Source organism: Lithobates pipiens, unplaced genomic scaffold (genome assembly GCF_037356315.1).
Source record: "Lithobates pipiens isolate NorthernLeopardFrog02 unplaced genomic scaffold, aLitPip1_a1.2 Scaffold_25, whole genome shotgun sequence".
NCBI lineage: Eukaryota > Metazoa > Chordata > Amphibia > Anura > Ranidae > Lithobates > Lithobates pipiens.
This window is the reverse complement of record NW_027507787.1, coordinates 87,243,099-87,268,988: the sequence shown is the minus strand read 5'-3', so window position 1 is coordinate 87,268,988 and position 25,890 is coordinate 87,243,099. Positions and strand designations below refer to the sequence as shown.

The window sequence follows — 25,890 nt, the reverse complement described above, 5'->3', positions numbered from 1 at the left end:
TATCTCACGGTGCTGGTGTCAGTGCTCTATATCACGGTGCTGGTGTCAGTGCACTCTATCACGGTGCTGGTGTCAGTTTTCTATATCCTGGTGCTGGTGTCAGTGCTCTATATCACGTTGCTTTTGTCAGTGCTCTATATCACGTTGCTGGTGTCAGTGCACTCTATCACGATGCTGGTGTCAGTGCTCTATATCACGGTGCTGGTGTCAGTGCTCTATATCACGGTGCTGGTGTCAGTGCTCTCTATCTCGGTGCTGGTGTTAGTGCTCTATACCACGTTGCTGGTGTCAGTGCACTATATCACGGTGCTGGTGTCAGTGCACTCTATCACGGTGCTGGTGTCAGTGCACTCTATCACGGTGCTGGTGTCAGTGCACTCTATCACTGTGCTGGTGTCAGTGCACTCTATCACGGTGCTGGTGTCAGTGCACTCTATCACGGTGCTGGTGTCAGTGCTCTATATCACGGTGCTGGTGTTAGTGCACTCTATTACGGTGCTGGTGTCAGTTTTCTATATCCTGGTGCTGGTGTCAGTGCTCTATATTACGGTGCTGGTGTCCGTTCTCTATATCCTGGTGCTGGTGTCAGTGCACTCTATCACGGTGCTGGTGTCAGTGCTCTATATCACGGTGCTGGTGTCAGTGCACTCTATCACGGTGCTGGTGTCAGTTCTCTATATCCTGGTGCTGGTGTCAGTGCTCTATATCACGGTGCTGGTGTCAGTGCTCTCTATCACGGTGCTGGTGTCAGTGCTCTATATCACGGTGCTGGTGTCAGTGCTCTCTATCTCGGTGCTGGTGTTAGTTCTCTATATCACGTTGCTGGTGTCAGTGCACTATTTCACGGCGCTGGTGTCAGTGCACTATTTCACGGTGCTGGTGTCAGTGCACTCTATCACGGTGCTGGTGTCAGTGCACTCTATCACGGTGCTGGTGTCAGTGCACTCTATCACTGTGCTGGTGTCAGTGCACTCTATCACGGTGCTGGTGTCAGTGCACTCTAACACGGTGCTGGTGTCAGTGCTCTATATCACGGTGCTTGTGTTAGTGCACTCTATCACGGTGCTGGTGTCAGTTTTCTATATCCTGGTGCTGGTGTCCGTTCTCTATATCCTGGTGCTGGTGTCAGTGCACTCTATCACGGTGCTGCTGTCAGTGTTCTATATCACGGGGCTGGTGATCATCTTCTGCAACCTCTTCATAGCCTACCCACCACATGGCCAATGACATAACACATGTATGAGGTGAATCTGGGATCGACAACTACAAGCATTCTTTTTTTATATGTGAAATTCTGACAATTCAGGACTGTGGAGCGCATGAAGGCAATGGAGGAGAGCGAAGGTCAGGGTAGGCAAAGAAGAAGGTACAGGAGATGATCACCAGCAGCGTGACATACAGCAATGACACCTGCACCGTGATAGAGTCATCTGACACCAGCACCGTGATAGAGAGCACTGACATCAGCAGCATGACATACAGCAATGACACCTGCACCATGATAGAGTGATCTGACACCAGCTCCGTGATAGAGAGCACTGACATCAGCAGCGTTACATAAAGCAATGACACCTGTACCGTGATAGAGTGATCTGACACCAGCACCGTGATAGAGAGCACTGACATCAGCAGCGTGACATACAGCAATGACACCTGCACCGTGATAGAGTGATCTGACACCAGCACCGTGATAGAGAGCACTGACATCAGCAGCACGACATACAGCAATGACACCTGCACCGTGATAGAGTGATCTGACACCAGCACCGTGATAGAGAGCACTGACATCAGCAGCGTGACATACAGCAATCACACCTGCACCATGATAGAGTGATCTGACACGAGCACTGTGATAGAGAGCACTGACATCAGCAGTGTGACATACAGCAATGAGACCGGCACCGTGATAGAGTGATCTGACACCAGCACCGTTATATACAGCACTGACACCAGCACCGTGATATACAGCACTGACACCTGCACATTAAGCAGCCCCAGGAGTAAGTCAGCATAGCACCGAGATGGTGGGAGCCCCTCATAATGAGCATAGCACAGGGATGGTGGGAGCCCCTCATAATGAGCATAGCACAGGGATGGTGGGAGCCCCTCATAATATGCACAGCAGAGGTACAGCCCCAGGAGTAAGTCAGCATAGCACAGGGATGGTGGGAGCCCCTCACAATAAGCAGCCCCAGGAGGAAGTCAGCACAGCACAGGGATGGTGGGAGCCCCTCATAATGAGCATAGCACAGGGATGGTGGGAGCCCCTCATAATATGCACAGCAGAGGTACAGCCCCAGGAGGAAGTCAGCATAGCACAGGGATGGTGGGAGCCCCTTATAATAAGCAGCCTCAGGAGGAAGTCAGCACAGCACAGGGATGGTGGGAGCCCCTCATAATAAGCACTGCACAGGGATGGTGGGAGCCCCTCATAATGAGCATAGCACAGGGATGGTGGGAGCACCTCATAATAAGCAGCCCCTGGAGGAAGTCTGCATAGCACAGGGATGGTGGGACCCCCTCATAATGAGCATAGCACAGGGATGGTGGGAGCACCTCATAATAAGCAGCCCCTGGAGGAAGTCAGCATAGCACAGGGATGGTGGGACCCCCTCATAATGAGCATAGCACAGGGATGGTGGGAGCCCCTCATATTGAGCATAGCACAGGGATGGTGGGAGCACCTCATAATAAGCAGCCCCTGGAGGAAGTCAGCATAGCACAGGGATGGTGGGACCCCCTCATAATGAGCATAGCACAGGGATGGTGGGAGCCCCTCATATTGAGCATAGCACAGGGATGGTGGGAGCCCCTCATATTGAGCATAGCACAGGGATGGTGGGAGCCCCTCATAATGAGCATAGCACAGGGATGGTGGGAGCCCCTCATAATATGCACAGCAGAGGTACATCCCCAGGAGGAAGTCAGCACAGCACAGGGATGGTGGGAGCCCCTCATAATAAGCAGCCCCAGGAGGAAGTCAGCATAGCACAGGAATGGTGGGAGCCCCTCATAATATGCACAGAAGAGGTACAGCCCCAGGAGGAAGTCAGCACAGCACAGGGATGGTGGGAGCCCCTCATAATAAGCAGCCCCAGGAGGAAGTCAGCATAGCACAGGGATGGTGGGAGCCCCTCATAATATGCACAGCAGGGGTACAGCCCCAGGAGGAAGTCAGCACAGCACAGGGATGGTGGGAGCCCCTCATAATAAGCAGCCCCAGGAGGAAGTCAGCATAGCACAGGGATGGTGGTAGCCCCTCATAATGTGCATAGCACAGGGATGGTGGTAGCCCCTCATAATGTGCATAGCACAGGGATGGTGGTAGCCCCTCATAATGTGCATAGCACAGGGATGGTGGGAGCCCCTCATAATGAGCATAGCACAGGGATGGTGGGAGCCCCTCATAATAAGCAGCCCCAGGAGGAAGTCAGCATAGCACAGGGATGGTGGCAGCCCCTCATAATAAGCAGCCCCTGGAGGAAGTCAGCATAGCACAGGGATGGTGGGACCCCCTCATAATGAGCATAGCACAGGGATGGTGGGAGCCCCTCATATTGAGCATAGCACAGGGATGGTGGGAGCCCCTCATAATGAGCATAGCACAGGGATGGTGGGAGCCCCTCATAATATGCACAGCAGAGGTACAGCCCCAGGAGGAAGTCAGCACAGCACAGGGATGGTGGGAGCCCCTCATAATAAGCAGCCCCAGGAGGAAGTCAGCATAGCACAGGAATGGTGGGAGCCCCTCATAATATGCACAGAAGAGGTACAGCCCCAGGAGGAAGTCAGCACAGCACAGGGATGGTGGGAGACCCTCATAATAAGCAGCCCCAGGAGGAAGTCAGCATAGCACAGGGATGGTGGGAGCCCCTCATAATATGCACAGCAGGGGTACAGCCCCAGGAGGAAGTCAGCACAGCACAGGGATGGTGGGAGCCCCTCATAATAAGCAGCCCCAGGAGGAAAGCAGCATAGCACAGGGGTGGTGGGAGCCCTTCATAATATGCACAGCAGAGGTACAGCCCCAGGAGGAAGTCAGCACAGCACATGGATGGTGAACTTTACAAACCTACAGGTCATATTTGCAGCCACAAAATAATTACTAGTTGTGCACACAAAGTCCCACCACATGTCCAATGTCATAACACATGTATGAGGTGAATCTGGGATCGACAACTACAAGCATTCTTTTTTTATATGTGAAATTCTGACAGTTCAGGCAATGGAGGCGAGGGAAGGTCAGGGTAGGCAAAGAAGAGGGTGCAGGAGATGATCACCAGCACCAGCACCGTAATATAGAGCACTGACACCTGCACCGTGATAGAGTGATCTGACACTAGCACCGTGACATAACACATGTATGAGGTGAATCTGGGATTGACAACTACAAGCATTCTTTTTTTATATGTGAAATTCTGACAATTCAGGACTCTTGAGACAATGGAGGCGAGGGAAGGTCAGGGTAGGCAAAGAAGAAGGTGCAGGAGATGATCACCAGCACCGTGATATACAGCACTGACACCTGCACCGTGATAGAGTGATCTGACACCAGCACCGTCACATAACACATGTACTGTATGAGGTGAATCTAGGATCGACAACTACAAGCATTGTTTTTTTATATGTGAAATTCTGACAATTCAGGACTCTTGAGACAATGGAGGCGAGGGAAAGTCAGGGTAGGCAAAGAAGAGGGTGCAGGAGATGATCACCAGCACCAGCACCGTGATATAGAGCACTGACACCTGGACCGTGATAGAGTGATCTGACACCAGCACCGTGACATAACACATGTATGAGGTGAATCTGGGATCGACAACTACAAGCATTCTTTTTTTATATGTGAAATTCTGACAATTCAGGACTCTTGAGACAATGGAGGCGAGGGAAGGTCAGGGTAGGCAAAGAAGAGGGTGCAGAAGATGATCACCAGCACCAGCACCGTGATATACAGCACTGACACCTGCACCGTGATAGAGTGCACTGACACCAGCACCGAGATAGAGAGCACTAACAGCAGCACTGATACCAGCAACTTGCTGCTGGGTCCCAAAAATATGACACCGCTCTACCTCTTCAAACAGGAGGGTACGGGCATATAGTACGGTGTGCTTTTTAGGTTGTGATTAGCAGACTGTACCTCAGTCCCTATACTGATAAAGGACTGCTGCAGAATTGGGCAGCAGTCAGCAGTAGTGCACCTCAACCCTATATATTGTGGACCTATACCAGTCCTTAAAGATTTGCAGACTGTACCTCACTCAACCCTATATTTTGTAGTACGCTATACCTTACCAGTCCTTATAAGGACCTTTGTGGAACTAGTAGGTTGTGATTAGCAGACTGTACCTCAGTCCCTATACTCATAAAGGACTGCTGCAGAATAGGGCAGCAGTCAGCAGTAGTGCACCTCAACCCTATATATTGTGGACCTATACCAGTCCTTAAGGATTAGCAGACTGTACCTCACTCAACCCTATATACTGTAGTACGCTATACCTCACCAGTCCTTAGAAGGACCTTTGTGCAAATAGTAGGTTGTGATTAGCAGACTGTACCTCAGTCCCTATACTCATAAAGGACTACTGCAGCAGAAGGGCAGCAGTCAAGTATAATATTCTTTCTATATTTGGAAGAAAGAATATTATACGTGTACAAGCCTATTACCATACCAGTCCTGAAAAGAACCTTTGTGGACCTAATAGTAACAGCTACTGATTAAACTGACTGTCCCTCACTGCCACACACAGCTTCCTGCCTGTCCCTATTTAAACTGACAAAACACAGGCTCCTGCAACAATAACTTGAATAGCACTCAAAACTATATCCTGTACTACTTTACCATACCAGTCCTGAAAAGGACTTTTGTGGACCTAATAGTAACAGCTAATGATTAAACTGACTGTTCCTGCTGCACACAGCGTCCTGTCCCTCTCTGCACTGACAAAAGACAGGCTGCTGCAACAATGACTTGAATAGCAGTGCCTCAAACCTATATCCTGAACTACACCTATACCATACCAGTCCTTAAAAGAACTTTTGTGGACCTAATAGCTAGCGATTTGGGTCACTGCAGTCTCTTCCTGCTCCACACAGCAACCTCTCCCTATAGTGACATACGAAAGAATGTAAAATGGCTGCCGGATCGGGTCTATTTATAAGTTAGGGGAAATGTCCAAGTGTCCATGTGCTGTAATGTCTCAATTGGCTGTCCTATACCACATGATGGATGTGTCATCATAGGTCAAAGTTCTTTTACACAGTAAACACGTAAGTCCACCAGGCGAACAGCGGCAATAGTCCGCCGATCGGGCGGACCGCGAACAGCCGAAATTCGCCGCGAACCGATCGCCGGGCGAACAGTTCGGCCATCCCTACTCCTGAGTCCTGAATTGTCAAAATTTCACATATAAAAAAAGAATGCTTGTAGTTGTCGATCCCAGATTCACTTAATAGATGTGTTATGTCAGTGGCCATGTGGTGGGACTATGTGTGCACAGCTAGTAATTATTTTGTGGCTGGAAATATGATCTGTAGGTTTTCAAAGTTCGCAAACTTTCGATCGCGTTCACGGTTCGCGTTCGCAAAAAACGTCCCGTCGGAAGTTCGTCCATCTCTAATCATGATCAAGAACCAAGAAATGGTGGTATTGTAGCGAGGCTACACAAATATATTATTATCAGTAGATGACAAGTATTAAGGTTTTGTATAACCCTTGAAGTATTTTTAACCCAGTGGGGTACGATCAGATCAGTTGTTGGTTCCGATATAAGTTTTTGATAAGGTACATACAAGCAGCTGTGTAAAAGATAGGGATGAGCCGAACACCCCTCGGTTCGGTTCGCACCAGAACTTTCGAACGGACCCCAAATTCGAACGAACTTTAGAACCCCATTGAAGTCTATGGGACTCGAACGTTCAAAATTAAAAGTGCTAATTTTAACAGCTAATATGCAAGATACTGTCCTAAAAAGGGTTTGGGGACCTGGCTCCTGCCCCAGGGGACATGGGTCAATGCATAAAATGTTTTTAAAAATGGCCGTTTTGGCGGGAGCACTGATTTTAATGACGAATAAAGTGAAAAAAAAAAAGTGAAATATTCCTTTAAATATGGTGCCTGGGGGGTGTCTGTAGTATGCCTGTGAAGTGCCACGTGTTTCCCGTGTTTAGAACAGTCCCTGCACAAAATGACATTAAACAGAAATAACACCATTTAAAACTGCTTGCGGTTTTAATGTTATATCTGGTTCCTGCAATATGGTTGAAAATCATTGAGAAAAATGGCATGGGTAGCCCTCCCTGCCCATTACCAGCCTATTTGGGTCTTGTACGCATATTAAGGGGAACCCTGTACCCATATTAAAAAAAGGAAATGCGTGTGGCCCCCAGGCCCTATATACTCAGAACAGCAGTATACAGGCGGTGCAAACAAGACAGGGACTGTGTAGGTTTGTTGTGTTAAGTTGAATCTGTTTGTAATTTTCAACTGGTACATTTTTAAAGTGTAGCTCCAGTCAAAAAAACTATTTTTAAGCTTTTTGGAAAACATAGGGAAGGGTTATCACCCCTGTATAATTTGTTTTGTCGTCTATCTTTTTTCATCTCACTTGCTGTTGTCTCCTTCCGTTTGCAAGTAGATGTTTGTAAATTGGGTGTTTGAAAGTAGGGGCCTGCCCTATATGCTCTGCAGAAATGGCAGAACAAGGTGTTGGTTTTGCCACAACATTGTATGCCCTCAAAGTGACTCTTGGTGGGCGCTGGAGCGCCCTGCTGTGAACGATTATATCAAGAATTGTAATTACATGCCATTGTTGAACAGTGGTAGAAAAATTGACCTTTGGTGGTTGTGGTGCTGGTGCCACAACACTATAAGTCCTCACCGTTACTCTGGGTGGGCACAGGAAGGGGCCCTCCTGTGAAATATTATATCAAGAATTGTAATTACATGTCCCTGTTAAACAGGGGCAGAAAAATTTGGCCTTAGGCACTGCTGCTGGTGCCACCACACTGCAACCTCTCCCATATACTCTAGTTTTATTGCAGGAATTAGCCCTGCTGCAAAGCATTGCATCAAAAATTGTACTTAAACGCCCCTGTTAAACAGGGGCAGAAAAATTGGGCCTTAGGCACTGGTGCTGGTGCCACCACACTGCAACCTCTGCCATATACTCTAGTTTTATTGCAGGAATTTGCCCTGCTGCAAAGCATTGCATCAAAAATTGTAATTAAACGCCCTGTTAAACAGGGGCAGAAAAATTGGGCCTTAGGCACTGGTGCTGGTGCCACCACACTGCAACCTCTGCCATATACTCTAGTTTTATTGCAGGAATTAGCCCTGCTGCAAAGCATTGCATCAAAAATTGTAATTAAACGCCCCTGTTAAACAGGGGCATAAAAATTGGGCCTTAGGCACTGGTGCTGGTGCCACCACACTGCAACCTCTTCCATATACTCTAGTTTTATTGCAGGAATTAGCCCTGCTGCAAAGCATTGCATCAAAAATTGTACTTAAACGCCCCTGTTAAACAGGGGCAGAAAAATTGGGCATTAGGCACTGGTGCTGGTGCCACCACACTGCAACCTCTGCCATATACTCTTGTTTTATTGCAGGAATTAGCCCTGCTGCAAAGCATTGCATCAAAAATTGTAATTAAACGCCCCTGTTAAACAGGGGCAGAAAAATTGGGCATTAGGCACTGGTGCTGGTGCCACCACACTGCAACCTCTGCCATATACTCTTGTTTTATTGCAGGAATTAGCCCTGCTGCAAAGCATTGCATCAAAAATTGTAATTAAACGCCCCTGTTAAACAGGGGCAGAAAAATTGGGCCTTAGGCACTGGTGCTGGTGCCACCACACTGCAACCTCTCCCATATACTCTTGTTTGATTGCAGGAATTAGCCCTGCTGCAAAGCATTGCATCAAAAATTGTACTTAAACGCCCCTGTTAAACAGGGGCAGAAAAATTGGGCCTTAGGCATCACCCAGAACCAGAAATGTTTTTCCAACATATCAGCGGAGGAGGAAGAGGATAGACAATCAACATAACAGGACAGTCACTCAGCATCAGCATAGGCAGTCTTGAAGGGATGTGATATTTCAAAAAAAATTATTCTGTTACATCAGCTTCAGGTGCTTGGTAGCTGTGGGTGATCCAAGACTGATTCATCTTGATGAAGGTCAGTCGATCATCAACTGATTCGGTGGACAGGCACACCCTGTGATTGGTAACAAAGCCACCAGCAGCACTGAAGGTGCGTTCCGAAAGAACGCTGGATGCAGGACAGGCCAGTAGCTCAATTGCATACTGTGCAAGCTCTGGCCAGTGATCCATCCTCAAGACCCAGTAAACCAGAGGATTTTCGGTGGGAAAGGTGTCCAAGTCTGACCTTGCCCCTAGGTATTCCTGCACCATGTAAATCAGACGCTGGCGATGGGTGCTGGAACCGATCATACCTTGGGGCTGCGGACTAAAAAATTGTCTGAAAGCATCAGTCAGACGGCCACCTTCTCCACCGCTCCTTCTGACCAATGCCTCAGCAACACGTTGTCCAGGACCAGGAGTTTGCAACCTCCCAGTCTCTGGGAACGCATTGCACAGACCTTTCTGCAAGGCCTCCCGGAGATGTCTCATCCTCTGCTCCCTCTGCGATGGCAAGATAAGGTCGGCAACCTTACCCTTGTACCGTGGATCAAGGAGAGTGGCCAGCCAGTAATGGTCCCTCTCCTTGATCCGAAGAATACGAGGATCCTTCCGCAGGCTTTGCAGGATCAGGGAGGCCATGCAGCGTAGGTTAGCTGAGGCATTCGGTCCGGAGTCCTCTGGGTCACTAAGGACAACATGATCCGCAGCTACCTCCTCCCAGCCACGTACAAGTCCACGTGTTTCTTGGGACTGTAAATCATCCCTACAAGACTGCTGCTGCTGCTGATGCTGAGTGCCAGCCTCCACCTCCATGCTGAACACAATCATCCTCCTCCTCCTCTTCCTCCTCCTCATCCTCTTACTGTGCGATGGGTGGCACAGCAGGAACACTGTCTGGATAAAGGGGGCCTTGAGAGGCAAGGAAGTCCTCCTCTTCCTGCCTCTGTTCTGCCTCAAGTGCCCTGTCCATTATTCCACGCAGCGTATGCTCTAAGAGGTGGACAAGAGGTACAGTGTCACTGATGCATGCACTGTCACTGCCCACCATCCTTGTGGCCTCCTCAAACGGTGACAGGACAGTGCATGCATCCCTGATCATGCCCCACTGGCGTGGTGAGAAAAAACCGAGCTCCCCTGACCCTGTCCTGGTGCCGTAGTCGCACAGGTACTCATTGATGGCCCTCTGCTGCGTGTGCAGCCGCTGCAGCATGGCCAACGTTGAGTTCCACCTGGTGGGCATGTCACATATAAGGCAGTTCTTGGGCAGGTTCAACTCCTTTTGGAGCTCAGCCAGCCAAGCACAGACATTAAATGATCGGCGGAAATGCACACAGACTTTCCTGGCCTGCTTCAGGACATCCTGTAAGCCGGGGTACCTGCCCAAGAACCGCTGCACCACCAGGTTAAGGACGTGAGCTACACAGGGCACATGGGTCAGTTGTCCCTGTCGGAGGGCGGAGAGGAGGTTGGTGCCATTGTCACAAACCACCATTCCTGGCTTAAGCTGGCGTGGCGTCAACCACCTCTCGGCCTGCCCCTGCAGAGCTGACAAAACATCCGCCCCAGTGTGGCTCCTGTCCCCCAAACAAACCAGCGCAAGCACGGCATGGCATCGTTTTGCCTGCGTACTTGCGTAGCCCCTGGAACGCCTACGAAGCACCGCTGGTTCTGAGGACAGAGCACTGAAAGAGGCCATGGAGGAAGAAGAAGAGGAGGGGGTGGAGGAGAGAGGTGTGTCACAACCAATAGTAGCATTTTGGAGGCGTGGTGGCGGAACAACCTCCAACACTACTGCACCTTGTCCTGCATCCTTCCCAGCTGCCAGAAGAGTGACCCAATGGGCCGTGAAAGACAGGTAACGTCCCTGTCCATGCCTGCTGGACCATGAGTCAGCGGTAATATGCACCTTACTGCTGACCGCCCTGTCCAGCGAGGCAAGGACATTGCCTTCCACATGCCGGTAGAGAGCCGGAATCGCCTTCCGTGAGAAAAAGTGGCGTTTGGGGACCTGCCACTGAGGAACCGCACATTGTACAAACTCACGGAAGGGGGCCGAGTCTACCAACTAAAAAGGCAGCAGTTGAAGTGCTAGCAATTTAGCCAAGCTAGCATTCAACCGCTGGGCATGTGGATGGCTGGGAGTGAACTTCTTTCGCCGGTCCAGCAGCTGGGGCAGGGACATTTGCCTGCTATAATCGGACGTGGGTGTACCGCTAGCAGAGTTCCCGGAAGCACTTGGCTGTGACACACCTAATTCTACACCTTCATTCCACTCAGAGCAGGTTTCAGAGAGGACTGAAGGTCTAGTGGGGTTGGAGATACCAGCTGATGAGGAGCAAGGAGAGATCCGCTTTGTTCTTTGGTGTGGGTCTTTGAGGTACGCTTGCCAACGAGCTGCATGGCAGGTCAACATATGTCTGGTCAAGCATGTGGTGCCCAAGCGGCTGATGTTTTGGCCATGCGAGATACGCTTGAGACATATGTTGCAAATAGCAGCGGTGCAATCTGATGCACTCGTCTCAAAAAAGGCCCACACCAAAGAACTTTTAGAATAACGCGCAGAGGCAGCGCCCTGCACAGGTGGAGCTCTGCGGTGTGATTCAGTCGGTGTGCTGCCCCTAAGCTGGCCCCCGGAGGGCATCCTGCTTCGTTGGACATGTGCCTCCTCCTCCTCCTCCTCTCTCCTTCCAGGCACCCATGTGGAGTCAGTGCCCTCATCATCCCCTCCCCTTCATCGCTGTAGCAAACCTGGCAGTATGCTGCAGCTTGTGGAACATGACTGCCAGATTGCTGTCCTTCTTGAGCATCCCCTCTCTCTGCGCTCACGCTACTGCCTTCCTCTAGCTGAGTGTCATCATCAGAGCCCACAAAACACTGGGCATCCTCCTGGAGCATGTACCCAACACTGTGCTCAAAGAGTTCAGGAGACTCCTCAGGAGGACGTGGTGGGTCTAGGGAAGGAGTCACTGATGATGACATTGAGAGGAGGGAAGACGATGCGTTGGCAGCTGCTTTGCTAGTACCCTGAGACTGGGTGAGAGAGGATGAGGAGGATGAAGAGGGCTTGGTCATCCACTCTACCAAGTCGTTGGCATGTTGTGGTTCAACATGTCCAGCTGCCGAAAAGGACAAGCGTGTCCCATGGCCACGTGCTGATGACAATGCACCGCGTCCACGACCAGCACTGTTGTCTCTAGACACAGAGCCTGCTTGCCCTCTTTTATCGGCTCGTGCCTGTCTGCCTCTCCTTGCTGGCCTTCCAGACATGGTAATGGCCTGAAGGAAGTTGGGTAAAACAGCAGTGTAATGGAGTCACACAACACCCACTAACTCCTGCAGATGCCTTTATTATAGAACACCAGAGATAAAGGGGTATACTGTAATTGAGTCACACAACACCCACTAAGCCCTGCAGATGGCTCTATTAGAGAACAGCAATAAAGGGTAGATACAGGTGTATATTGTGCTGGAGGCACAAAAAACCCACTAACTCCTGCAGATGCCTTTTTTATAGAACACCGGAGATAAAGGGGTACATATAGATGTATACTGTGCTGTGCTGGAGGCACACACAACTTCCAATAACTCCTGCAGATGGCAAGTGGGCTCAAATAGAGAAGAGCTATGTAGGTGGATATAGCGGTGTGTACTGGGTACAGAGCACGCAGACAGCACACACAAGCTTCTAACACTACTGACTGTAAGCTCTATTATAAAAGATAGATCACTAGCTATATAGGTGAGGTGAATATAGCGGTGTATACTGCGGTCAGGGCACACAGACAACAACCACTACACAACAGCAAGATCGAAAATCGGCCGAAAACGATCGGTGTGTACTGTGTTGAAGGTACACAGAACACCCACTAACTGCTTCAGACGCCAACACACTACACTAGGCCGCCGCGCTGGCGGCCTTATATAGTGTGGGGCGTGTACTACACAGCCTGAGCTATGATTGGCCACAGGCATCCTGCCTGTGGCCAATCATGGCTCTCCTCGCTGCTGGCGCTGTGATTGGCCAAGCATGCGGGGTCACAGTGCATGCTTGGCCAATCATGAGCCAGCAATGCACTGCGATGACGCAGTGCATTGTGGGCCGTGAGCGCTACACGAATTTGGCGCGAACGGCCCATAACGTTCGGAATTCGCAGAACGGGCGAACAGCCGATGTTCGAGTTGAACGTATGTTCGACTCGAACACGAAGCTCATCCCTAGTAAAAGATATAAAAAATGGGAAGTGGACCCTTTATGCCAGGCACATCCAGCTGACTTCCCAAACAACACAAGAAAATAAAAGCCTTAGACAATTTAATCTCTCTTTTAGAGGAACAAGAAATGGGAACTCTAAGCCCTTGTTCACACAGTAGGAGATTCCGACGGACAGTTTTGTCGGATATTCCGACTGTGTGTGGTCTACATCGGACTGTTTTCCAACTTGTCGGTAAAATTTTCAGACAAAATGCTCGGATCGGACATACTCCGATCATGTGTAGAGAATTCCGATCGGACAAAGTGCCACGCATGCTCAGATCAAATTCCTACACCAAAGCTATTGGCTACTAGCCTGAACGTAGTTCCGTTGTAACGAAATAACGTCATCACGTCGGATTTTCCGATAACTTTGTCCGACCGTGTGTATGCAACAGTTCCGGACAAAATCCGACGGATTTGGTTGTCGGAATCTCCGACCGTGTGTACAAAGGCTAATAGATCAGATTGACATTGAGACATTACCAAATGAACATGACACTTCAACCATTTTAACAACTAGAAAGGAAAATTCTACTTTAAAGAAAAAAATCTAATAAGTTTCCCTCCCCAAATCTCAATTCCAATTTGAAAGCGTCCCTGACCATGACCACATGTGAAATTTGTAGACTTAAACATACCTCCCACCTGGATAATTTAACTAACTCTGACAGACAGGCATTAATATTTTTGACTAGCCAACATCAGCTCACCATTAGGGATGAGCCGAACACCCCCCGGTTCGGTTCGGACCAGAACTTTCGAACGGACCGCAAATTCGTGTGAACTTTAGAACCCCATTGAAGTCTATGGGACTCAAACATTCGAAATAAAAAGTGCTAATTTTAATGGCTAATATGCAAGATGTTGTCCTAAAAAGGGTTTGGGGACCTGGCACCTGCCCCAGGAGACATGGGTCAATGCCTAAAATGTTTTTAAAAACGTCAGTTTTTTCGGGAGCACTGATTTTAATGACGAATAAAGTGAAAAAAAGTGAAATATTCCTTTAAATATCATGCCTGGGGGGTGTCTATAGTATGCCTGTGAAGTTCCACGTGTTTCCCGTGTTTAGAACAGTCCCTGCACAAAATGGCATCTAACAAAAAAAAGTCATTTAAAACTGCTTGCGGTTTTAATGTAATATCTGGTTCCGGCAATATGGATGAAAATCATTGTGAAAAATGGCATGGGTAGCCCCCCGTGCCCATTACCAGCCCCTTTGGGTATTGTACGGATATTAAGGGGAACCCCGTACCCATATTAAAAAAAGTAAAGGCGTGGTGCCCCCAGACCAAATATACTCAGAACAGCAGTATACAGGCGGTGCAAACAAGATAGGGACTGTGTAGGTTTGTTGTGTTAAGTAGAATCTGTTTGTAATTTTGAACTGGTACATTTTTAAAGTGTATCTCCAGTCAAAAAATCTATTTTAAGCTTTTTGGAAAACATAGGGAAGGGTTATCACCACTGTATAATTTGTATTGCCGTCCGTCTTTTTTCATCTCACTTCCTGTTGTCTCCTTCCGTTTGCAAGTTGGAGACGTTTGTAAGGTGGATGTTTGAAAGTAGGGGCCTGCCCTATATGCGCTGCAGAAATGGCGGAACAAAGTGTTGGTGTTGCCACAACAAGTGACTCTTGGTGGGCGCTGGAGCACCCTGCTGTGAACGATTATATCAAGAATTGTAATTACATGCCATTGTTGAACAGTGGTAGAAAAATTGGGCCTTTGGTGGTTGTGGTGCTGGTGCCACAACACTATAAGTCCTCACAGTTACTCTCGGTGGGTACAGGAATGGGCCCTGCTATGAAATATTATATAAAGAATTGTAATTACATGCCCCTGTTAAACACAGACCTTTCTGCTAGGCCTCCTGGAGGGGTCTCACCCTCTGCTATCGTTGCGATGGCAAGATAAGGTCCGCAACCTTACCCTTGTACCGTGGATTAAGGAGAGTTGCCAGCCAATAATTTTCCCTCTCCTTGATCCGAAGAATACGAGGATCCTTCCGCAGGCTTTGCAGTATCAGGGAGGCCATGCAGTGTAGGTTAGCTGAGGCACTCGGTCTGGAATCCTCTGGGTCACTAAGGACAACATGATCCGCAGCTACCTCCTCCCAACCACGTACAAGTCCACGGGTTTCTTGGGACTGTAAATCATCCCTACAAGACTGCTGCTTCTGATGCTGAGTGCAAGCCTCCACCTCCATGCTGACACAATCTATCAGCAAAGAGGTACTCACCGAGGCCAAGATGCAGAGAGCGGTGGCTGTTGCGACTCAGCGCACACCACCCCTGGAGGTGATACAGGGAATGGGTTGCACCAAGTGGCACAAGCCTCCAGCGGGATACCTGACTTGTGTGAAGGTCTGGAAGAAGGCTTGTGCAGGATGGACCGGACCAGAAGGTAAGCAGCCAGCAGGTCTGTAAAACAAGTAAAGAAAACAGGCCGAGGGTCAAACACCAGTAATCAGTCCTGGAGCCAGCAAGGCTGAGTGCAGAGGATATTCCAGAGGCAGGCCGAGGGTCAAACACAGGTGATCACTCCTGGAGCCAGCAAGGCTTAGTGCAGCAGACAGAGAATAATCCAGAGGCAGGCCGAGGGTCAAACACAAGTATCAGTCCAGTGCGCAGCAAGGCTAAGAGCAGGAAGTCCGTTTAAACAAGCCAGGGGTCAGGTCAGGAGAGAATCAGCATAGTCTTCAGGCAATCCGGGTCAAAACAGGAAGTGGCAAACAGGAACAGGAAGCAGGGAAACACAGGTGAGCTGAGACAAACCAGCAACTTGTCTGTGTGCTAAGGATCCTTTTATAGGCTGGTCAGGGAATTCACCTTATGCGTGTGCTTGAGCGCACTCGCGCACGCCTCTCAGTAGGGCTGCGAATGTGCGTGCGTCGGAGCGCCGATCCATGGCAAATTTGTGTGCGTCTTTGCGCAGGGAGATGGTGAGTTTGATACAAATTACTTCCCTGATACAATCATCCTCCTCCTCCTCCTCCTCCTCCTGTGTGATGGGTGGGACAGCAGGAACACTGTCTGGATAAAGGGGGCCTTGAGAGGCAAGGAAGTCCTCCTCTTCCTGCCTCTGTTCTGCCTCAAGTGCCCTGTCCATTATTCCACGCAGTGTATGCTCCAAGAGGTGGACAAGAGGTACAGTGTCACTGATGCATGCACTGTCACTGCTCACCATCCTTGTGGCCTCCTCAAATGGTGACAGGACAGTGCATGCATCCCTGATCATGCCCCACTGGCATTGTGAAAAAACGAGCTCCCCTGACCCTGTCCTGGTGCCGTAGTCGCACAGATACTCATTGATGGCCCTCTGCTGCGTGTGCAGCTGCTGCAGCATGGTCAACGTTGAGTTCCACCTGGTGGGCATGTCACATATAAGGCGGTTCTTGGGCAGGTTCAACTCTTTTTGGAGCTCAGCCAGCCGAGCACTGGCATTAAATGATTGGCGGAAATGCACACAGACTTTCCTGGCCTGCTTCAGGACATCCTGTAAGCCCAGGTACCTGCCCAAGAACCGCTGCACCACCAGGTTAAGGACGTGAGCCACACAGGACACATGGGCCAGTTGTCCCTGTCGGAGGGCGGAGAGGAGGTTGGTGCCATTGTCGCAAACCACCAATCCTGGCTTAAGCTGGCATGGTGTCAACCACCTCCAGCCTGCCCCTGCAGAGCTGACAAAATATCTGCCCCAGTGTGGCTCCTGTCCCCCAAACAAACCAGCGCAAGCATGGCATTGTTTTGCCTGTGTACTTGCGTAGCCCCTTGAACGCCTACAAAGCACCGCTGGTTCCAAGGACAGAGCACAGGAAGAGGCCATGGAGGAAGAAGAAGAGGAGGGGGTGGAGGAGAGAGGTGTGTCACAACCAGTAGTAGCATTTTGGAGGCGTGTGGCAGAAACAACCTCCAACACTACTGCACCTTGTCCTGCATCCTTCCCAGCTGCCAGAAGAGGGACCCAATGGGCCGTGAAAGACGGGTAACTTCCCTGTCCATGCCTGCTGGACCATAAGTCAGCGGTAATATGCACCTTACTGCTGACTGCCCTGTCCAGCGAGGCAAGGACATTGCCTTCCACATGCCAGTAGAGAGCCGGAATCGCCTTCCGTGAGAAAAAGTGGCGTTTGGGGACCTGCCACTGAGGAACAGCACATTGCACAAACTCACGGAAGGGGGCCGAGTCTACTAACTGAAAAGGCAGCAGTTGAAGTGCTAGAAATTTAGCCAAGCTAGCATTCAACCGCTGGGCACGTGGATGGCTGGGAGTGAACTTCTTTCGACGGTCCAGCAGCTGGGGCAGGGAAATTTGCCTGCTATAATCGGACGTGGGTGTACTGCTAGCAGAGTGTCCACAAGCACTTGGCTGTGACACACCTAATTCTACACCTTCATTCCTCTCAGCGCAGGTTTCAGAGAGGACTGAAGGTCTAGTAGGGTTGGAGATCCCAGCTGATGAGGAGCAAGGAGAGGTCCGCTTTGTTCTTTGTTGTGGGTTTTTGAGGTAAGCTTGCCAACGAGCTGCGTGGCAGGTCAACATATGTCTGGTCAAGCATGTGGTGCCCAAGCTGATTTTTTGGCCATGCGAGATACGCTTGAGACACATGTTGCAAATAGCAGTGGTGCGATCTGATACACTCGTCTCAAAAAAGGCCCACACCAAAGAAATTTTAGAATAACACGCAGAGGCAGCGCCCTGCACAGGCAGAGCTCTGCGGTGTGATTAAGTCAGTGTGCTGCCCCTAAGCTGGCCCCTGCAGGGCATCCTGCCTCGTTGGAGATGTGCCTCCTCCTCTCTCCTACCAGTATGCTGCAGCTTGTGGAACATGACTGCTAGATTGCTGTCCTTCTTGAGCATCCCCTCTCTCTGCGCTCACGCTACTGCCTTCCTCTAGCTGAGAATCACCATCAGAGCCTACAAAACACTGGGCATCCTCCTGGAGCATATACCCAACAATGTGGTCAAACAGTTCGGGGGACCTTGAGCCTGGGTGAGAGAGGATGAGGAGGATGAAGAGGGCTTGGTCATCCACTCTACCAAGTCTTCGGCATGATGCGGCTCAACACGTTCAGCAGCCGAAAATAAGGACAAGCGTGTCCCATGGCCACATGCTGATGACGATGCACCGTGTTCACGACCAGCACTGTTGTCTCTAGACACAGAGCCTGCTTGCCCTCTTTTATCGGCTCGTGCCTGTCTGCCTCTTCTTGTTGGCCTTCCAGACATGGTAATGGCCTGAAGGGAGATAGGAAAACCAGCAATTGGGTAGTGTATATTGTGCTGGAGACACAAAACACCCACTAACTCCTGCAGATGCCTTTATTTTAGATCACCAGCAATAAAGGGCAGATACAGGTGTATATTGTGCCGTGCTAGAGGCACACAACAGCCACTAACTCCTGCAGATGCCTTTATTATAGAACACCAGCAAAAAAGAGCAGATATAGGTGGATACTGTGCTGTGCTAGAGGCACACAACACCCACTAACTTCTGCAGATGGCAGATGGCTTAATTAGAGAATAGCAATGAAGGGTAGATACAGGTATATTCTGCGGTGCAGGCACACAGACAACACCCAGTCAGCCACTAACTCCTGCAGATGGCAGATGGCTCAATTAGAGAACAGCGATGAAGGGTAGATACAGGTGTATTCTGCGGTGCAGGCACACAGACAACACCCAGTCACCCACTAACTCCTTCAGATGGCATATGGCTCAATTAGAGAACACTCAGAACAGCAATGAAGGGTAGATACAGATATATTGTGTGGTGAAGGCACACAGACAACATCCACTAACTCCTGCAGACGCCGGAGCACTACACAAGGCCGCCGCGCTGGCGGCCTTATATAGTGTGGGGCGCATACTACACAACCTGAGCTATAATTGGCCACAGGCATCCTGCCTATGGCCAATCATGGCTCTCCTCGCTGCCGGCGCTGTGATTGACCAAGCATGTGGGGTCACAGTGCATGCTTGGCCAATCATGAGCCAGCAATGCACTGCGATTGTGCAGTGCATTGTGGGCCCTGAGCGCCACGCGAATTTAGTGCGAACGCCCCACAGAGTTCTTGTTTCGAACGGGTGAACAGCTGGTGTTCAAGTCGAACGTGCGTTCGACTCGAACATCAAGCTCATCCCTAATCTTTTGTAATATTAAATTATTGAATTTTGTATTTTTTGGGGGTTTTTTGTCAACAAGTTCCAGGGTACTTAATGTTAAAGCGGAGGTTCACACAAAAATTGAACCTTCACTTTTTGAAACCCTCCCCCCCTCTGGTGTCACATTTGGCACTTTTCAGGGGGAGGGGGGTGCAGATACCTTTATAATACCGGTATTTTCACCTACTTCCAGGCAAAGACTCCAGCCTCTTCCCGTCCCCCTGCTGTCTGCTGGGAAAAACACGGGTCCCAGAGACAGCAGAGACCATCTGGATTGCACAGCGTGACTCGCGCATGTGCAGTAGGGAACCGGGAAGTGAAGCCCCAAGGCTTTACTTCCTGATTCCCTTACCGAAGATAGCGGCGGCAGCACCCGAGAGTCGAGCGACAGATCGTCTTTGGGTGCCGACATCGCGGGCGCCGTGGACAGGTAAGTGTTCATATTTTAAAAGTCAGCAGCTGCAGTATTTGTAGCTGCTGACTTTTAAAAAAAGAATTTTGGCGGACCTCCGCTTTTAAGGTCCTACTCTATTTTAAATCAAATGTTTAGAATTTGAGGATGACATCATAACAGTACTCAACCAATGTTACCACATATTTTAACAAGTTCATCTAAAGCTTTTGGATTTTTTTCCTATCCAAGTGATAAACTATTTTTTTCAAGGCAGGATGGCACGTCAAATATCTAAAAGAAAATTAAGCACTGAGATGGACTAAGTAGGACCTGTACATCATTTCACTAAACTTCTACAGGTAGAGAAATGTGCTTTTAATCTAAAGGACTGTAGTGCAGCTAGGTGTGCTATCCAGGGCTCGAGTCCTGCAGGAACGCATGGGAACGTCGTTCCTGTACTTTTTCTACAGCAGGAACGACGTTCCCTTTGCACTGTTGCTGCAGGGGGCTGACCCTGCCCTCCCTCCTCCTCTTGTGTAAAACAAGATGTTCCTGTCAGTGGCGGAGTGTAGCGTGTGTAGTACTGCAGCAAGGGTTAACAGATCATTGGGCACTCGCCAAGCTCATGCTGTTCACCGCTAGATTGTTGGGCTCGGGCTGACTGACAGGGTTCTACACAGCCAGGCAGCATTAAACACAGCAGGAGTGCCGCCCATAGTCCCGCCCACCCTGTCTGGCAGCACTGAGCACACTGGGAGCTGCGCCCATAGTCCCGCCCACTGCTCTCTAGCGGTGGACGGGACTATGGGTGCTGCTCCCACTGTGTTCAATGCTGCCTGGTGGTATAGAACCGTGTCAGTCAGTCTGAGCCTGACAATCTGGCAGTGAACAGCGTGAGCTTGGCGAGTGCCCAATGATCTATTAACCATTGCTGCAGTACTACACACGCTACACTCCGTCACTGAGTAGGACAGCATGTGTTTAGATTTTTGCAAATTCCCATTGGCTTGCAGGGCTTCCCACCTTGGGTTTGGGAGAGGCTGCAATGATGGGTACGGTGAGGCTGCATTAATGGGCACAGGTGAGGCTGCAATGATGTGCACAGGTGAGGCTGAATTGATGGGCACGGTGAGGCTGGATTGATGGGCATAGTGAGCCTGCAATGATGGGCACAGTGAGGCTGCATTGAACTATTATCACACACTGTGTTTTTTTGTTGCTATAGCATGCAGGTTAAATTATTTTGTTGTTAGATCTGTTCTATATTTTTTTTATGCATGTGAATTTTGGAGGTGTCCTCGTAAACTGTCACTTTACAATAAATGTTGCACTTTATTTGTTAAAAAAGGAGTGCATATATTACACACACTTTTTTTGATTTTGAGGTTGGGTGGGGAATCTTAGGTGAGTTCCCACACTTTTTTTCCCACGACTTGACCCCTGGTGCTATCACTGGAGCCAACATCTTAGCAGCTTCAGAAGCAGCAATTGTGACAATGATTTCACTGCAGAAGGTAGAATGTTGACACCCTACCAAAAGCAGTGCCTTTCCAATTGTTCTACTGGCAGGATCAATAGGCATTTACAAAAAGTTCTAAGGGGTACTGAGAAAAATAGAGTCTATTCTTACTACAATAGGCAGCCTTTATTACATTCGGTATGTGATTTTATAGATTTCCCATAATTCTACTTTAAATCATATTGTAGTTTTATAGAATTGGGGCCATTGTAAAAAAAAAAAAAAACTCACATTTTAATTATGTATTCATACTATAACACCTGCTTTAACTAAAAAATGAGCATCAGAGTAGAGAATATTAGAAGTTGGCTCAAGAAAGCCCAAGAAGACTTTAGTACTTACACCTAGTACAAATGGCTTCCCCTTCAGAAAGGTCTGATAAAAAGTGGTTGGAAGTGGAACTTGTGGCAAAGGAACAAAAACATTCCACTGTGGAACTGCAGTAGACATGTTCAAAACCGGATGATCTTGAGGGACGTTATACACACTGGACACTGGTTGGGTAACCTCTATGGAAGCTGGATTTGAAGTGCTCAGAATGGGTTCTTGAGAAGAGATGTTGGTTGGCACAGCCTCATAACTAAATGTACTGTCAGAAACCTTTGGAGCCATAATGAAGAGGATATTGCTTGACAACTCTGGAAATTTATAAAGGACTGGAGTCAGCATATCAATTCAAACACAACTTATTCTACAAGTGGCTGTGAAATGCATAGGTTCATCATAAGCAATTAATTTAATTAAATATCAATATGATAAACCTCTGTATACATGGTTGTTGGTAAAATAGGAACAATGTTTTTTCAGACTTCAACTTCTGTATTTTAACGGAACAATTTAAAGGGTCAGCTTGACATCAAGAAAATAGTCTGTACCAGATGTGGAGCAGCAGAGGGAACGTTCTTCCACATGTTCTGGAGCTGCCCGATGGTGGCCGCCTTTTGGGCTGATGTGTTTGACACCATTGATGACCGTTTGGGCTTCTCTCTGCCCCGGTCTCCGGAGCTGGCTCTTCTCGGCATTCAGGACGAGGAACAGAGGCCACGCTATTCCAAACTCCTGATTGCCTTTTTGCTTTATTATGCCAAGAAGGCCATTCTCCTTCGCTGGACCTCAGCTTCCCCCCCGACGCTGACCCTGTGGGAGGACATCATTAATAAGGCCCTCCCGTTGTACAAAATGACATATATTAGTAGGAAGTGCCCTAGGTAGTTTGATGGCATATGGCTGCCCTGGACGGGTGGAGACAGGGCAGGGATATAGATACAGGAATTCTCATCGTCAGGTCGGTGGGTCGGGCCTTCTCCCCCCCTCCCCCGCCCCCCCCCCCTCCTCCTTCTCCCCCCTCCTTCTCTTCTTCTTTTTCTTTTTCCTTCTCTTGTCCTTCCCCCCCCGTGCTTTTGCCCTTTCCTTCTCCGCCCTTTTCTTTTTCCATTGGTCTTCCCTATCTCTACATGCACCCCCCCCCCCCCCCCCTCTGTGGGATTTGATGAAGGCATGGTGGATATCATACTGCATTATCTCTTGTTTGATCTCTGGCTAGCCACTGCCTTCGCAGGGTAATGTCGGGGACGGTTGTTGTATAATATATGTTGCATTCCATGTGGGTTGTACTATATCCTGATTTTCCTTTTTCTTTGTTGTGTGTTCTGCACCACCTGTTTTATGCTTTAATTTGTATTTTTCTGTTTTCTGAATTGTAACTTGTGTCTCTAATATCAATAAAGCGAACTTTATTCACCGTGGAAAAAAAAAAAAAAAAAAAAAAAAAGAAAATAGTCAAAGCACAGAGTAAAAATGTCAACAGTTATCAAACAGACTTACATGCTTGTTTGTTAACCATTTGCAACATACTTGTATTTCCAGTGCTGGGACAAGGTCATCCAGTGCCCCAGATTAAGATGTCAGGTGGCATCCCTTTTCTCTTTTTGTGTGTGTACAATCCTCTTCTGCAGCTGGATTCTCACTCCTATCTGTCACCATGTTTGTCTCAGCATCTGGGTTTCACATGGAACCGCATAGTCCTAGTGATATCATGGGACCTTCCTACTGGGTGTTGAGCTGATTGTGAATAGTGCCAAAATGAAAGGCAGGGCATGCATATGAAGAGGAGGGCATAGCTTACCCATTGGCACTAGACATGGGCAATTTGTTTAGTTCCAAATTAGTTTTTTAACAAATTTTGACAAATTCATTAATTCCAAATTTGCAAAATTATTAATTTTCGAAACTTCCAAATTTTGGAAATTGTAAATTTCTGAAATTTCGGAAATTACAAATTTGCAAATTTAAAATTTTTGGATTTCCGAATTTTGGATTTTTGGATTTCTGAATTTTCAAATTTTTTAATTTCCGAATTTGAGATTTTCACATTTTTGAATTTTCAAATTTCCAAATTTTGGATTTTCGGAATTCTGAATTTTTGGAAATTCGAAAATCAGAAAAAAAGAAAGAAAATCAGTTTAATTCTAAATAATAACCAACTATTAAATTATAGGTATTGGAATTCCCTTTCAAATTTGTCTGTTAGTGACGAGTATGAATTTATCTGAAGTTACGAATTATCCGAAATAACGAATTCCACATCTAATCAAATGGAACGTAACAATCTAATAGTAATAATAATAATCTAATAATAATGATAAAACCTTTTTTTATTATTATTATTTATTATTAATTATTTATAATTTATACCGATCCATTTGTTTTTTCAAATAACTGGTAACGTCGGATAAATTCGTACTCGTTAATTTAATAGTTAGTTATTAATTAAAATTATTTTTTTTCTTTTTTTCAGATCTTCAAATTTTTGGACTTTCAAATCTTTGAATTCCCGAATTCCGAAAATTGGAAAATTCAGAAATTCGGAGTTCTGAAAATCCGAAAATTTTGAATTCCAAAAATCTGAAATTAAGAAATGCACAAGGTCGGAAATCCGAAATTCGGAAAATCTAAAATTTGGAAATACGAAATTCGGAAATTCAGAAAATTTAAAATTCGTAAATTCGTAAATCCGAAAATTTGAAATTTGGAAATCCGAAAAATCGAAATGTGAAAATTTCTGAAACGAAAATGAACAACATTTTTGTCAGTGCACATGTCTACTTGGCAACCTTTTGCCCACATGAAAACATTGTGCCCAGGGGAACTTGCCCCTCATGCCCCCCCCCCCCCATCTTTGGTCTTAGAACAAATCTTGTACTGTCCATGCAAAAAAATTCCCTGAACTGATAGGTGTCTCCCTATATTAAGAATAATAAATACACTAAAGACCATCCCATCCAGCATTTTCTCTTGTAGTTTACTTCTCGTTGCACTCACAATTTGTTTTTGTTTTTTTTCATTATTGGGAAAAATAAATTCAGCTAGTCCCCTCTTGTCGCACCATGAGATCTCAGACATGTGGGGTCTCCTTTCATTGCTTTTCCTATTTGAGAGCGACATTAAGCAAATTTTCTATCTGTTACTTCCTGAGATATGACATGACTATCCCAGGATGCTGCAGGAGGTGGCTGACACGTTACAATTTACTAGGTGACAATTATGGAAGGAAAGAGGGGAAACATAACAGAAAGGAAATAAAACCATTTCTTTTAAATATTGTGGAGGGTGGGAAATTTTAAATGTTTTTTTGTTTTGTTTTTTTTGTTTTTTAGCTGAAAGGTCTGCTTTAATGGCCAATTTGTGCAACTCTTGTGCCCGCTAATCCCTGACCCTTACCTCCTCCAGTGGAACATAGAGATCTCTCCAATGGGACATTCCCTACTCAATCCAACATGGAAAGAAAATGCCATTCATATGGTGCATATAAGTATTGGTACTTGCCCATAACAATAGCCACAGCAGCCCATGGAATCTGGGGCAGGAGAGGGGCCCCATTAGAAAGACTGTTAGGGGATGCTAAACTGTTTTGTTTCCAATATATCAGGACTGAAGTCAAATTTCAGAATCCTTGCTAGTAGCACAGGAGTAGTATTTGCTTAGCTGTCTATGCAGCACTGGTCGCTTGTAGTGTACTGAAAATGCTGACAGCTATTCTGCTGCCTACTCTTAATTTAGATATACTTGAACACAAGCTTGCCACAGTTGAAAATACAACCTGCTAAAAAGAGAGTTAGCCAGGAGCCCATCAACATTTTACTATGGGACCCCATAGTACACCCCTGTACTCACTGTTTAACTGTGGATCCTACTGATTGCTGTGAAACTGGAAATTTCTTCCTTATACGACTACTGCTCTCTGATGCTTCTGTTGCCTTTGTTTTATTACTCTGTCCAGTTATATATCACCTGACCTGTTTTGTAGGATACCGAGCTGGCAGCTGGTTTCATTGGGAAATAAAATTTATGTTGGGCAAAGGCATCTTTCTACTGCGGATGTGACTAACCTCTTGGAAAATGTTATCATCC

The 25,890-nt window shown here is 47.7% G+C and overlaps 1 pseudogene across 1 annotated transcript in view; it reads right to left on the bottom strand.

Annotated features, from left to right (window-relative positions):
* LOC143929909 (membrane-spanning 4-domains subfamily A member 4D-like) overlaps nucleotides 1–22,112 on the bottom strand; it is a 103,918-nt pseudogene extending 81,806 nt beyond the window's left edge. Inside the window, exon 1 of the transcript XR_013262641.1 lies at nucleotides 21,823–22,112. The product of XR_013262641.1 is annotated as a membrane-spanning 4-domains subfamily A member 4D-like (transcript). The remainder of the gene's footprint in view (nucleotides 1–21,822) is intronic.
* Nucleotides 22,113–25,890: the final 3,778 nt, after the last annotated feature.